The sequence below is a fragment of the Nilaparvata lugens genome, chromosome 2 (assembly GCF_014356525.2).
Source record: "Nilaparvata lugens isolate BPH chromosome 2, ASM1435652v1, whole genome shotgun sequence".
Classification (NCBI taxonomy): Eukaryota; Metazoa; Arthropoda; class Insecta; order Hemiptera; family Delphacidae; genus Nilaparvata; species Nilaparvata lugens.
The window spans coordinates 20334648-20350974 of NC_052505.1; the positions used below are offsets into that span (position 1 = coordinate 20334648).

The following is a 16327-nucleotide window of genomic DNA, read 5'->3' on the forward strand; positions in this document are numbered from 1 at the left end:
GGCCAAATTATGAAAATATCATCAACATATCTTTTCCAGATGCTCGGTTTGAAAAAAGCTTTGTTCAAGGCTTCTTCTTCAAAATGTGTCATGAAAAGGTTTGCTATGGCTGGAGAGAGAGATGATCCCATTGGTGCTCCTTCAATTTGCCTGTAATATTGATTTTTGTGTATGAAATATGTGTTTTTCAAGCAGTGGCTAGTCAACTCTACTGTTGATCTAGAGAAGTGTTTGTTCTGTTTCATGATGGAGAGGGCTTCGTCGACTGGGATGTTGGGGTATAGAGAGATAACGTCCAAGCTGGCTAGTATATCCCCCGAGTTGAGAGTTATATTTTCCACCTGGCTGATAAAATCGTATGAATTCTTCACATATGACTGGGATTTTTCTATTATGGGCTGGATAAGGCCGGCTAAGTATCTTTCTAATTTTTGAGTGGGAGAGTTAATTGCACTGACGATCGGTCTCAAGGGTGTGTTTTCCTTATGGACTTTAGGAAGACCATAGATTTTTGGGGATCTGCTGGATTTTTCTCTTGGAATTAATTTCAATTGGCTGTCTACATCTATGTCTGAGGCTTTGATTTTTGATTTTGTGATTTTTTCTAGGTAGGTGGTGGGATCTCTTTGAACAGGCTTGTAGGCTGCATGTTTGAGGATATTGTCTAGTTTTTCATCATATTCACTCCTGTTCATAACTACTGTGGCGTTACCTTTGTCGGCTGGTAGAATGACTATTGAGGGATTACTGGACAAGTGTTTCAAAGCAGAGAGCTCTGCTCTATCCAAGTTTGGTTGAGGAGGTTTGGATTTTTTCAAAATGTGGAAAACTTCCTGTCTTATTTCCTCTGCTTCAAGTTGATCTAATTTTTCAAGGCTGGGCTCTATACTAGATATTATTTGTTCATGGGGTAGATTTTTTGGGGCAATAGCAAAATTGAAACCTTTTTGTAAAACATTTTCCTCAACTTCAGAGAGTTTGTAGTCTGAGAGATTATGAATATTCTTTTCACTGCTGTTTTTGGTTGTTACTATCCTAGTCTTTTTGTTCTTAAATTGTAATTTATCAAATTTCTTTTCAAGTTTTTTAGTTTTAAGGAGGTGGTCTGTTTCTTTTCGAAAGTTTACCAACTGGTCAAGTTGCTGCCAGATAAGGGGGTGAAGTAAGTTGCTAAGGTTTATGTGGATCGTAATTAGCTCTGATTCTATGGTGCTGAGTTGTTTTCTAACACGACAAATATTTTCAATTAGTAATGCTCTACTAGCTTTATGGAGGATACTATTGGTTTTGAATTTTTTGTATGATATGATAACTTGGTAAACGTGGGGAGCACATCACTGTCACGACACTTGCACAGAAACCTCAAATCACACAACAACGTCGTCCTTTTTGAATGGAGTTTCTCGAACACTTTAGTTTGATGGAACACTTTCTCCCCGTGGAGATTGATAATATTACATTTGAGTGTTTCGCGGATGGATATATTATATGTAAAAGAATTAACCGGGTACATCCGTTTGTTTTGACTTACTTGAGTCTGACGTTTCGTCGCCATCGCAGACGACATCTTCTGAGGGTGGCGTCGAGATCCACACTGAGTCCTAGGTATTCTTTCTGGGTCGAAGAGCATATCTCCTACCCCCTCCCTCCACTTGCTTGTGCTGGCGCTGTTGGGTGAGTGAAATTCCAGGAAAGTTGTCTTGTTTTGGTGACAATGGTGCTGTAGCGGGTTTCATTGTACCAGGTACTGGGCGTTTGGTATTCAAAATTAACTTCCATAAGGGAGACACGTTGAGGCTGTCGTCTCTTTTATTTAGAGAGCCTTGCTTTCCGATTTCCAACGCCTCTCTCACAATCCTGACTTGAAAATCTCGAATGCTGGCTATTTGTTTGGAATTCACGAAATTTATTGTATGACCAGTATTTTTCACATGGTTATATAGGGCTGAGGTTGATTGTTGATTTTTTATGCTTAATTTATGTTCATCTATTCTAGCAGAGATTCTCCTATTTGTTTGGCCTGCATATTGCTTGTCACAGTTCAGGCAGGGGATACTGTAGACTCCTTGGTTTTCTAGCTCCAGTCTGTTGATGGGTTTTTTTTAAGATTTGGGAAATGAGTAGGTGGGGTTTGAATAATGGTTTGATTTTGTGGGTTTTTAATACTCTTCCAATTCTGTCTGTGGTGCCCTTGATGTATGGGAGGAGTACTGTTTTTTCAAAATATTCTTCTTTTTCTTGTTGATTCCCTTTTTTAAGTGGAGACAGATTTTTTACTATTGATTTTTGAATGATTGTAGTTGGGTAGCCATTGGATTTGAGAATGTTAGTCACTGTCTTTATTTCTTCTTCTCTCCTTTTTTCATTGGTGAGATGAAGAGATCTGAAGATTAAGCTGTTTATAACTGAGGAGGATTGAGCCGGGTGGTGATGTGATTGGAAATGTAAGTACCTGTTAGTGTGGGTGGGCTTTCTGTATACTGAATAGTTCAAACTTCCATCGGTTTGTCTCATCAATAGAACGTCTAAAAAGGGTAAAGATGACTCTTTTTCTATTTCTAGTGTGAATTGGATTTTGGGGTGTATTTCATTTAGCTGCTGTAGAAATTCCAATAGTTTTTCTTCACCATGAGGCCAAATTATGAAAATATCATCAACATATCTTTTCCAGATGCTCGGTTTGAAAAAAGCTTTGTTCAAGGCTTCTTCTTCAAAATGTGTCATGAAAAGGTTTGCTATGGCTGGAGAGAGAGATGATCCCATTGGTGCTCCTTCAATTTGCCTGTAATATTGATTTTTGTGTATGAAATATGTGTTTTTCAAGCAGTGGCTAGTCAACTCTACTGTTGATCTAGAGAAGTGTTTGTTCTGTTTCATGATGGAGAGGGCTTCGTCGACTGGGATGTTGGGGTATAGAGAGATAACGTCCAAGCTGGCTAGTATATCCCCCGAGTTGAGAGTTATATTTTCCACCTGGCTAATAAAATCGTATGAATTCTTCACATATGACTGGGATTTTTCTATTATGGGCTGGATAAGGCCGGCTAAGTATCTTTCTAATTTTTGAGTGGGAGAGTTAATTGCACTGACGATCGGTCTCAAGGGTGTGTTTTCCTTATGGACTTTAGGAAGACCATAGATTTTTGGGGATCTGCTGGATTTTTCTCTTGGAATTAATTTCAATTGGCTGTCTACATCTATGTCTGAGGCTTTGATTTTTGATTTTGTGATTTTTTTCTAGGTAGGTGGTGGGATCTCTTTGAACAGGCTTGTAGGCTGCATGTTTGAGGATATTGTCTAGTTTTTCATCATATTCACTCCTGTTCATAACTACTGTGGCGTTACCTTTGTCGGCTGGTAGAATGACTATTGAGGGATTACTGGACAAGTGTTTCAAAGCAGAGAGCTCTGCTCTATCCAAGTTTGGTTGAGGAGGTTTGGATTTTTTCAAAATGTGGAAAACTTCCTGTCTTATTTCCTCTGCTTCAAGTTGATCTAATTTTTCAAGGCTGGGCTCTATACTAGATATTATTTGTTCATGGGGTAGATTTTTTGGGGCAATAGCAAAATTGAAACCTTTTTGTAAAACATTTTCCTCAACTTCAGAGAGTTTGTAGTCTGAGAGATTATGAATATTCTTTTCACTGCTGTTTTTGGTTGTTACTATCCTAGTCTTTTTGTTCTTAAATTGTAATTTATCAAATTTCTTTTCAAGTTTTTTAGTTTTATATATATATATCAGGTTGATATTTTATATTTTTTCAAACAAACGTTCTTAGTAATAAGATATCCTTTCATGCACTAAATTTGTTAACGAATTATGTGTTAAAAATTATCAGTTGATTTGGCCTGATATTCATCATTATATACTATTGAACGGGAGAAATTTTTTTTTCCTAAAGTCTTTGTTCTATTCCCTAGATTAAGCAACACATCAGATATCCCCTAGCTGGAGATAGCTGAGGTTCGATAAACGCTGTAGAAGAAGGTGCTAGGGGGTTCGATCACAGAGTCGTAACTGGAAATAGCTATGCTTTGTTTAATTTTGTGGAATAAAAATTATAGCAGAAGACGTGATTTGATGTAGAAAAATGTTGTAACGCTATTGAGTGGTGGGGGGTACAGTCAATTTTTGAATGATGCACCAGATGGTGACGTCACACGTATAACAAATCTTGTATTGAGTCCTCGGTGTTATGGTTTGAAATTTGAAAGTGTTAACACAATATGTAAGGGGGTTTCGATCACACAAATCATACCTAGTTTTTTAGGTGATTTGATAAATTTTGTATAAAAATAGGTTGAAGATAAGTTGAGAATTCAGTTACAACTAGTATCAACAAGACAACAGATAAGCTGCTACATCGTCACTGTGCCGGAAAGTTTTAATATCAGTACTTCATTTAACAATGTGCGACCTCTGTGCTTCACAGTTGGCGGCACAGAGAGGCCGAACAGCTTTGAAGTTGCCAATAAACATCATGTATCCAAAGTATTTTCATAACCCCTCTCCTCCACGGCCATCTGCTTTCGACCCAAAACTGCACCACAGAAAAGCCACTCCTCGTCTCCCTCGCACCACAGAGAAGGACTATTTACTCTCGCTCTCGCACCACAGATCAGGGCTATTCTTCCTCTCTCTCTCGCACCACAGAGCACGGTTATTCTCCCTCCCTTTCGCACCACAGAGCAGGGATTTTCTTCCTCTCTCTCACTCACCAACCAAAGCATGTTCTCTCTCCAATTTCTTTTATCTTTCACCGTAATAACATGGCATCACATACACCGACAGGCTGTCAAGTCCCGTGATTTAAGTAACAATCTATATGCAGATATTAAATTACTACATCAAAGATGATATTATTTATAACAGACCCGCTTTGACAAAGAAAGCGCATTGAAAATCTGTAGAGAAATTGCGGAAAAATTCATTTTGCCAAGAATGTGTATTTTGAAATTTGATAGGGAGGAATATTACTCCGGGGATCTTCAGTTGATAATTTTTGAATGTAATTGTGTATGAGAACATTGAATTGACCGAGCGAAGTGAGGTCTAAGATTCAAGTCGACGGTTTGGCATTTCTCTTAATATTTAAATGTTTAAATGTTCATATGTTGCGCATTTACGGCGAAACGCGGTAATAGATTTCCATGAAATTTGACAGGTATGTTCCTTTTTTAATTGCGCGTCGACGTATATACAAGGTTTTTGGAATTTTTGCATTTCAAGGATAATATATACAGTGAAAGGAAAAAGGATCCTCCTTCATACGCCAATATTAGAGTAAAAATCAGACTATAGAATTATTCATCATAAATCAGATGACAAGTGATTACAAAGATGTGTGGAGAAGCCAGTCTATTGCTGTTTTTCCATAAGGTCTATAGTTTCAATCTGGTACTTGTGGATGAGAATACTGCGTTAGGTCTATAGAGTATATAAAAGCGAAATGGCACTCATTCACTGACTGACTGACTCACTCACTCACTCACTCGCAGAACTAAAAATCTACCGGATCAAAAACGTTCAAATTTGGTAGGTATGTTCAGTTGGCCCTTTAGAGGCGCGCTAAGAAATCTTTTGGCAATATTTTAACTCTAAGGGTGGTTTTTAAGGGTTTTAGCATCTTTTAGCATGTATATTCTTTTTATTCTCTTAATTATAATTGAAAAATGTCCATACCATATGTTAATATAGAACTATATTCTACAGAGAGTACCTCTTCGAAACAGTTGTTAACTGGTAACTAAATTAATAATTTTGTCAGGTTGGCATTAAGTTGTGTTGACTTTGTTAGGTTGGTACCAAGTTGAAGATTGAAATGCATTTATCGCCGAAAAATTGATTGGGCACTGCTACTTCAATCAGAGCTATTCCTGGGAATATTATATTACTAGCCGTCAAGCTCGCTTCGCTCGCCATATCCGTTTAGCCAGACGTTTAGTCTGGACCCCCGACAGGATCGTCCTAATATATGATCGTCCTACAAATGAAAAATGCAGGCGAGCGAAGCGAGCCTGCTGATCTCATTCTTGGAAGATCTAGTCGGTGGTCCAGGGGGCGGAGCCCCCTGGCTAGACGGATATGGCGAGCGAAGCGAGCCTGACGGCTAGTATATCATAATTTCAAAGTTGATTATATTATTCAACATTTATAAGTGATCAGTGAGTGTTATTTTGTCAATAAATTTGGTTTGTAACCGATCTCAATTAGAACTTTTCTGTTTTCAAATGTTTGGACTGAGAATTGGACCTGAATTTAAGTGTATGTAATGTAACCTACTTTTTGGGCAATTTATAGTGTATAAATCAAAATTCTGGAAAGAAACAGTTTTGGGCTGTGCCTGTCAGTCCTTCCCCAATCATTTTAAAGTATTATTGTGTTCTGCTTATCAATAAATAAAAAACGAGCGAAGCTCGGTGCTCCTACATTATTGGATGAAAAATTGAAAATATCTAATGAATGAAAAATACTTTCATTAATGGTCAGTTTTCGATATCATCAGCTGTACATTACAATGGAAAGTTATCGACGGTACGAAGAAAGAAGCTTTAAATTTGAAGCAACAGGTTGCAACTAATGAAGATAGTTGATTGGAGTAGATAAGAAGATATGAAGATTTCAATTCTCAAAAGGCTATTCCAAAGACCGGAACAGGTTATCATTCCTATACCGTAAAAATCAGGAGAATAAGAAGAAGATGAGAATCATTGAGAAAGAAAGATTTGAAGTACGTTATGATGAAGGAATGATGTAGTATAGATCCTAGGTCCACGGTGGCCTAGAGAGATATGAGAGAGACCTATGAGACCTATGAGATATGAGAGATAGAGATGAGAGAAGAATATTTCCAGTTCTTGAATCATTATTAAACTTTTTATAACGTCAGGGAAGGGAGTACATAATACTCGAATCTTACTAGCTCTTTCCTGTATGGAGTGACAGAAAATATCCTTAGCAGAGACCTAGAGTGACGAGAGAGATAATGATTCAATAACTGGAAATATTCTTCTACAATATGGGTGGAAATCTTGAAAACATGATTTTGGAATTTCTCTCAACAATTCATTCAATTTATTCAAGTGTGTATACTTGCTGCACAGTGTAATAAAACTAAAATGATATTTTCTGCCACTCCATACAGGAAAGAGCTAGTAAGAGCTAGTAAGCTATTATGTACTCCCTTCCCTGACGTTATAAATGTGTATACTTGCTGCACAGTGTAATAAAACTAAAATTATATTTTCTGCCACTCCATACAGGAAAGAGCTAGTAAGAGCTAGTAAGCTATTATGTACTCCCTTCCCTGACGTTATAAAAAGTTTAATAATGATTCAATAACTGGAAATATTCTTCTACAATATAGGTGGAAATCTTGAAAACATAATTTTGGAATTTCTCTCAACATTTCATTAGAGTAAAATGACTATTAATTTATTCAATAGAGTAGACAACAGAATCATGATAAACTGAGAAGAAAGTGATATTGAAGGGAAACTATTAAGGGAATACATCCAACAGTACAAAAAGTACATTACCGTGAGTAAAGCTGAGTTTAAATCAAAGTTATTAACAAAATATTGAATTTTTATAGATTCTATTAGATTGAACGTAACTTCACAAACACATATGTCTATCATGTGTATGATGAGTTATGTTCAATCTAATTTATAATCTATCCTATTATATTAAGCGGGCAATTTCTGTATTTCCATATTATTTTTACTTTCCTTGCCCTATTACCATAGGTAAGGAAAGTATTGCTTTCCAAAAAAAATTAAGGTACCCTGATTTCAAGTTTTCTATACGTTTCAAGTCCCCCTGAGTCCAAAAACATGATTTTTGGGTGTTGGCCTGTGTGTGTGTATGTGTGTGTGTATGTCTGTGAACACGATAACTCCATTCCTAATCAACCGATTGACTTGAAATTTTAAACTTAAGGTCCTTATACCATGAGGATCCGACAATAAGAAATTCAATAAAATTTAATTCAAGATGGCGGGAAAAATGGCGGATAATTACTGAAAAACCATGTTTTTCACGTTTTTCTCGAAAACGGCTCTAACAATTTTCTTCAAATTCATACCATGGATAGAGCTATTTATAAGCCCTATCAACTGGCATGAGTCTCATTTCTGGGAGAATTTCAGGAGCTCTGTAATATTCTTGAGAAAAATGGCGGATAATGACGAAAAAACCATGTTTTACACATTTTTCTCGAAAACGGCTCTAACTATTTTCTTCAAATTCATACCATGAATAGCTATCTATAAGCCCTATCAACTGGCATGAGTCTCATTTCTGGGAAATTTTTGGAGCTCTGTAATATTCTTGAGAATAATGGCGGATAATGACGAAAAAACCATGTTTTTTACGGTTTTCTCGAAAACGGCTCTAACGATTTTCTTCAAATTTATATCATAGATAGCTATCTATAAGCCCTATCAACTGGCATAAGTCTCATTCCTGGGAAAATTTCAGGAGCTCCGTAATATTATTGAGAAAAATGGCGGATAATGACTAAAAACCATGTTTTTCACGATTTTCTCAAAAACGGCTCTAACGATTTTTTTTCAAATTCATACCCTGTATAGTTATTTATCAGATCTATCAACTGGCATGAGTCTTTTTCCTGGGAAACTAATGGGGGGTCCACCCTATCCTTGAGAAATGGACTTTGTAACCTCCATCTTGTGCATGAGGTAGGTAGGTAGGTAGAGCAGTTTATAAAAAGTACACAGACATAGTCAAGATATTTCATCTGTAGAACAGCTGTTTTGACGAAAAAAATCATCTAATTTCACAATTTACACGAAGGAAAAAGTACTCTGAAAACAATAATAAATTATATATACACATATACAGTAGTCTGATCGTAGTTGCAAATAATATGTTGCCGCCAATAATTGTCATGATGTTATTCCCCTAAATTATTCTCGTTTGAGAATGAGGTTTACAGTTCAATGAGCAAGGAAAGTTGTGTGAGTGTACCACACCAGATTTTTATATATTGATATCTTGTTATTCATGTTCAACGGATCTCGAAGACGGCTCTAACGATTTTCACGAAATTTGGAACCTAGTAGGTTTATGATATGGAAATTTGATTGCACCAGATCTTATCCTTGAGAAAACTCGCTGAACGACATTAAAATGATAATTCATCCTTGGCTGAAACAGCTGTGGGTAGTAAAAAAGTGAGTGAGCGAGTGAGTATATGAAAAATCAAAATATCGCATCCCCGAAATTCATAAGATGACATAGCCAGCTGTAAAATATAAGCACGATCATTTTAGAGAATTGTGTTCTGTTTATCAATAAATAAAAATAACGAGCGAAGCTCGGTGCCCCGATATTAAGGATTAAGTTATTAACAACTTTGGTGTAAACAAAGCTTGATAAGTTCAGAAATCCTTCAGTTCAAATCCGATGGATTACTTGAAAAATGTCATTCAATCAATTTAATTGTGTCAAGTTCAGAAATAATTAAAGAAAAACCTGCCCTACTCCATTCAAAGATTACGTGAAGAAGAGTCTCAACATGCAGCTATTATACCAAGCACTATTCATGATCCATGAATTCGTGTAAGAGTTCACAAATACAAGGTCCGTAATCATTGAGAGGCTGGTGAAAGACACTTCTGTCAACAATACGAATGAAGAAGGATATTGTTATCTCTGGTTTGAGGTTGAGAAAGAGTTGTTGGCACGATGACATTGTCACCAAGTTCCCGTTCCCGGGTTCAGTTCCCCGTTTTTGTGATCTCTTTTCTCTCTCCAGCACTCAATTTTTCACATTTGTCCTCGCTTTTCCTTCGTGATCTCTCCGGTGCGTTTTCTCCCAGCCTGTTGCTTTGGAACAAAAGTAGGCCTTAATCCTTGCGGCCTTTGTGTGTGGAGCAGGGATTGCACTGTACAGATCATAATTTCCCTCTCTCTTACACATACACAATCCCGCACACTGCCTCTCTCTCTTTTTGCTCCCTAGCCTGCAGCGACAACATTTTATAAGCCGGTGTCTGGAGCACAATGCTCCGCGACTCTGCTCGCATTTGCAAGGATTAGCTACATTGCTAGACGCCCGTCTGGCGAACAGCATGCCAGACAAGGGGATTTAGCACAGTTTTTTGAACGGGGTAACATGGTACGTCATGGGGTGTACACTATCAAATTATAATAATATTTCAAATTCTCTTCCCTTTCCGATAATATTGTTCACGTCCGATTTTTATGCGATTGAAAAAGTTTTAACAAACATTCGATTATTATACTGGAATAAATTATGCAAGGGGACTAGCTTAGAATGGCGGTGGATGTGGAATCCAATCTGGAACTGGGTATAAATTATAGGGGGAACTCCTGATACTAGTAGTTCTGTGAACAATAGAGCTCGCGCTCAGTGAGTTACATTGACCTGTTGTTATGTTTTCTCAAAAATTAATAAATAATTTATCAATTGAAAATGTCTTGAAAAAATCCTAAATAAACATAGAGCTTTCTGTCCTATATCGTACCGTGACGTTTCGTCCCGGAATGTGAGTGTGAGCGCTGTTATCAGGTCTGGCTGCAACTGTCTACAACGTTGATGGAAAGATAAAATCTCCAAGATGTTTGATGTTTTTGAACGGGTAGTATTATAGTCCACTAGACAGCTGATTTATGATGAATAATTCTATAGTCTGATTTTTACTCTGATATTGGTGTATGAAGGAGGCTCATTTTTCCTTTTATATAATCCTTGAAATGCAAAATTTCCAAAAACCTTGTATATACGTCGACGCGCAATTTAAAAAGGAACATACCTGTCAAATATCATGAAAATCTATTACCGCGTTTCGCCGTAAATGCGCAACATAAAAACATATAAACATTTAAACATTAAGAGAAATGCCAAACCGTCGACTTGAATCTCAGACCTCACTTCGCTCGGTCAATTATCATTCAAGAATTAAGCTAAGCATGGAGGAAGACAAAAACTTAGATAACCATTATGAAAGTGGGTTGAACTTTATATTGTCAATCAATTGAAGTTTATTGTAAAACAAATTGTGAATCCAATGATCTTATGGGTCTTATAATAATCCAGTTTGGGAATACCATAAAAATGTTGAAAGGAATGGAATATATTATGAATATATTTAAGGCGATTGAAATTTTCGCGCCTCCTCAGTATTACCACTTTCTCAAAATCTCTTTAGCTTGATATCATAAAATCATTTATCATATATAATTTATAATTTTAGATATAATTTTTATATCATCAAAATATCAAGTGCCGGTCGCACAACAGCCGGTTGAATTTTATCCGTGATTAATTCCACGTGAACCAATCAGAGAAGCTGTCTCTCCGAAAACACCTTCTCTGATAGGCTCTCGTGAAATTAATCACGGTTAAAATTTAACCGGTTGTTGTGCAACCGGGCCTAAGAATAAGAATGGGCAGTAGAATGATACATACACACGTATTATGAGCTCAAACATAATACATTTTCATAATCAATTATTCATTCATAATTTTCAGTAGAATAGGCTACATATCTACCGAAAAAGATATACCGTATCCAATTTTCTATAAAAAATATAAAGATTCAATTTGTGATATAATTTTTACTTTCCTTGCCCTATTATCATAGGTAAGGAAAGTATTGCTTTCCAAAAAAATTTAAGGTACCCTAATTTCATGTTTTCTATACGTTTCATTACTTTCCTTGCCCTATTGCCATAGGTAAGGAAAGTATTGCTTTCCGAAAAAAGGTACCCCAATTTCTAAATTTCTATACGTTTCAAGGTCCCCTAAGTCCAAAAAAGTGGTTTTTGGGTATTGGTCTGTATGTGTGTGTGTTGTATGAGTGTATGTGCGTCTGTGTACACGATATCTCATCTCCCAATTAACGGAATGACTTGAAATTTGGAACTTAAGGTCCTTACAATATAAGGATCCAACAGGTACAATTTCGATCAAATTAAATCAAAGATGGCGGCTAAAATGGCGAAAATGTTGTCAAAAACAGGGTTTTTCGTGTTTTTCTCGAAAACGGCTACAACGATTTTAATCGAATTCATACCTAAATTAGTCATTGATAAGCTCTATCAACTGCCATAAGTCCCATATCTGTAAAAATTTCAAGAGCTCCTCCCCATCTATGCAAAATTTGATTTTTTGAGATTTCCAATTATCAGGCTTCAGATACAATTTAAACAAAAAATTTGAAGTGGTAAAGATTGAGCATGAAAATCTCTACAATTGATGTTTAGTAACATTTTCACCTAAAATTGAAAATAAGCTCGAAATTCGAGAAAATGTGACTATTTCAATTGCAAACTGTCGACAACTGTTGATTCTATTAAATCATTCAATATTAAGAGATAGCAGACCTCGTGTATTTCCAGCGTTATTGTCCTGTCACCAGCTGGCTTATATCTTTGAATAGTGGTAGAATTGAGATGCGCGGGAACACTAGCGTCAGGTGATCAATTTTCATAACGGCAAGGAAAGTTGTGTGAGTGCGCCACATCAGATTTTGAATATTTTCAATGAATGCTCAAGTATTTTTCAAAGCATTAGAAGAACTTCGATTGCCACAGCAAATAATGATTCATCATCATTATCATCTTCTTACAAGAATTAGGCTCTATTTGTCTGTACTGAGATCTCTTCCCTGGTCTCCGTATGTCTCGCTTTCCTTCGGGTTTGTACTCCCATGCTAATAATGGAAGCCTATTGGATGGAATTCTGAGCTAATGGGTAGAACAGTTTTTTTCCGAATAATGATTCATCCTTCAAAATCACAAAGTAATAATTTTCCTCCAAAGTAATAATTTCCAATCATAAATAGGTACTGAGTTCAATAACATTCACTTATTGGAGCTCAACCACTCAAATTTGGTCGTGTCGGAATTAGCGTGTCGTGTCGGACTGGTGAGATGTTGATGTTGGCATCTATTTGTATGCAGAGCGTTGACTTGGCACCGCAGCGATTCTCTCACGGTATCGGCCCTTTTCATCATCCCCAGCAGAGAACCCTGCTTTAGACCTATTCCCTTCTCCGGACACTCCACTCCTATAAAAACCGACGCACTTGGCTTTCTTCGATCCCTGCCTTCTCCTATAATTTTAGCTTCTTCACCGTCCATCTCTACTTCTTCTTATTCATCTTGGTCTTCTTATTATTATATTTTCTGTTGTTGTTGTTCATTTTCTCTTTTTTCTCCTTTTTCTCCTCCTTCTTCCTCTCTTCCTTCTCCTCCTCATCAAACTCCTCCTCCTCCTCCTTCTTCTCCACGACAACTTTCTCCTCTTCTTCCTCTCCTTCCTCCTCCTCCTCATACTCGACTTCCTACTTCTCCTCCTCCTCGTCATCCTCCTCCTACTACTCCTCCTCAACCTACTACTTCTCCTCCTCTTAGAACTCCTCCTCCTCCTACTACTCCCCCTCCTCCTATAACTCCTCCTCCTACTACTACTCCCCCTCCTCCTCATCCTCCTCATTCACCTCATTTACCTACTTCTTCATCTCCTCCTTCATAATCCTCATAATCATAATTACCATCATCATTATCTTCTCTTCTTCTTCTTCTTCTTCTTCTTCTTCTTCTTCTTCTTCTTCTTCTTCTTTTTCTTCTTCTTCTCCTTCTCCTCCTTAGTCTTCTTCCTCTTATTTTCTGTTGTTTTTGTTCTCTTTCTCTTTTTCTTCTCCTTCTTCGTCTCTCCCTCCTCCTCCTCCTTCTTCTCCACAACCAACTCCTCCTCCACCTCCTCCTCCTCATCATCCAACTTCTCCTCCTCCTTCTTTTCCACGAGCACCTCCTCCTCCTCCTCCTCCTCCTCCTCATACTCCTCCTCCTACTTCTTCTCCACGACCACCTCCTCCTCCTCCTCCTCCTCCTCCTTCTCCTTCTCCTCCTCCTCCTCTCCTCCTCCTCCTCCTCCTCCTCCTACTTCTACTCCTCAACCTTCCCCTTCTTCTCCTCTTTATCTTACTCTTCTTCATCTTCTTTTTCTTCTTCTTCTTCTTCTTCTTCTTCTTCTTCTTCTTCTTCTTCTTCTTCTTCTTCTTCTCCTTCTTCTATTTCTTCTCCATCATCAAGATCATCACCTTCTCTATCTTCATAATTTTTTTCAAGATCATCATCATCATAATTATTCCCTTCATCTCCTTCTTCTTCTCTCTTTTCTCCCCTCTCTCCTGTTTCTTGGTCCTTGTCGTTCATCCAGGCCTACAACGCGACTCGGAGTCAGCCGCTTAATACAGCATCTCTGTTACTTTTCTGGCAAAAGCTTTCCGACACAGAACCGTCGTCAGACATCTTTCAGTCCTCCTTCATCTGCAACACTCCATTCCTCCTCTCTCTCAAACCCCTATTCTCCCCCCTCCTTCTTAAACCTTCCACCCCACCGGAGTCTCCTTCCACAATCCAACATCGCTCTCATAAATATTTATGCGCATACATACTTTTCCCAGCAAAGCTCTGAATTCACCAGGATTGCTGAGTGAGTGAAAAAATCAGAATCCTCATCTGTGGCAGGTCGAAATGAATTTGTGGCGGGGATGAGCTGGATTAGTGTTTGGTGGTGAAATGCGGTGGAATTTGCAAGTGGACAGCTCCAAAGTAGTTTGTGGAAATGAGTTTGACAACCGAAACGATATTGGACAATCCCAGCCCGGGCAAGATATTTCTCTTGGGTCACTCCCATGTTTCTGATGGATACATTAAGCCGTCGGTCCCAGCTCCTTAAAAACCAGTTGTTAGGTCATGTCTGAGCCCTTCATATTTTACGAAGTATTCCATGAGAATGAGTTCGATAGCTGAAGTGATGCAATAAATTGTTTAAAGTTTCTCACATATGGCAAGATATTTTACAAATCATCAACTCAAGATTATTCGTTAGTATCATGAGTGCAGTTCTCTCTTCTTGAGTGTAAGCTGAGCATATATAGTGAGGTCCACGTTATAATGGCAGTGTAGGAGGATAGGAGAAAAGGGTTGCCAGATCTCAGCCTTGCCACCCAATGAGCTGATAGGTGAATTTAACTGTTCATTATTGTTGAAAATAGTCAATCATATTTTATTTGTCAAGAAAATATATTTTTTAAAGATGTTATAATGAATTTTCCTGATTCAGATTGAATATTTTATCAATTAGTTGAAATTCTACATTGTTGATAAACGATGTGGCAACATCGCAAAGCGTGAAAGAGATAGCGCCATCTGCTTTCATGAATGATAGACAAGGATAGCAACACCATTGCAAATCACACACTGTCATTATAACGTGGACCTCACTATAGAAATATACACGACTTCATTACTTTTCTGTAGTACTTGCTCATGCTTCTTCTGAGTTGTAACTTTTAAGTTCATTAATGGTTGTCATTGATTGAATCCGCCCATGTAACGTGTTTAAGAAAGGTCACCAATATTGGATGTTTCTACCATGTTTCTATAATTTATAATTTAGAGGCAACGAGGTAGAATACAGCATTGAGATCCTACAAAATTAAATTCTCGGACAAAACCAAACTCACTGATTGATGGGTGAATAGGATTGAATTATCATCAATTAATACGATTTGACAAAACTCGCGTTTCGGCCAACATGTGTCTGTGGATTATAATGCATGAGCTGCGGTGTAGGCAAGCGCACTGTACAACGTTGTTAGCAACATAAGCCGAAATGAGACCGCAATTGCAGTGTTTGCTTGAACGAAGATAATCTCCTATTCATCGACATGGGTAGACCGCAATACAGCAGCAAAGTCCACATCGGACACAGTCACCGACAATCATTGCTGCAACTAAATGAACTGATCCCGACTTAGCGTGCCAGTCATTAGCGGCGCATCAATTCGGTAATGACTCAATCAAATGACGACCTTTGACGGACTACCAATCAGGGCGGACTTGGATCTGATCGTTAATCCAACTGAATACGTTGAAAATGGCACTGAATAGAGAACCATAAAAGAAAAATAACACTGTTGAACTCTCGAAAGCAGCTTAAATTATCCACTTTTTACTTTCCTTGCCCTATTACCATAGGTAATGTAATATCTCGGGTAGATTAGATACTAATGAACTGTTTTTACCAAAGGGTAGACGTGGTTAAAGAAAGCTAATTTTTACTCTATGAAAATTTGTTCTATTTAAACATTCTCTCTACCAAATTTTTACAACAATTTTGACTCTACTCTGGCTGCCTAGCCTAATACAAAAAAAAAACATTGAAAGAGATTTGGAATGGTACAAATAAACAAGAAAAAAACCTATTGTTATGCAAATAAAGTTCGATCGCCCCTTGTCATTTGAGTAGGATTAATATTCGGG

The 16327-nt window shown here is 37.6% G+C and overlaps 1 protein-coding gene across 5 annotated transcripts in view; it reads right to left on the bottom strand.

Annotated features, from left to right (window-relative positions):
* LOC111053516 (lachesin) overlaps window positions 1-16327 on the bottom strand; it is a 338283-nt gene that overhangs the window by 81871 nt on the left and 240085 nt on the right. The gene's annotated exons all lie outside the window — the stretch shown is intronic.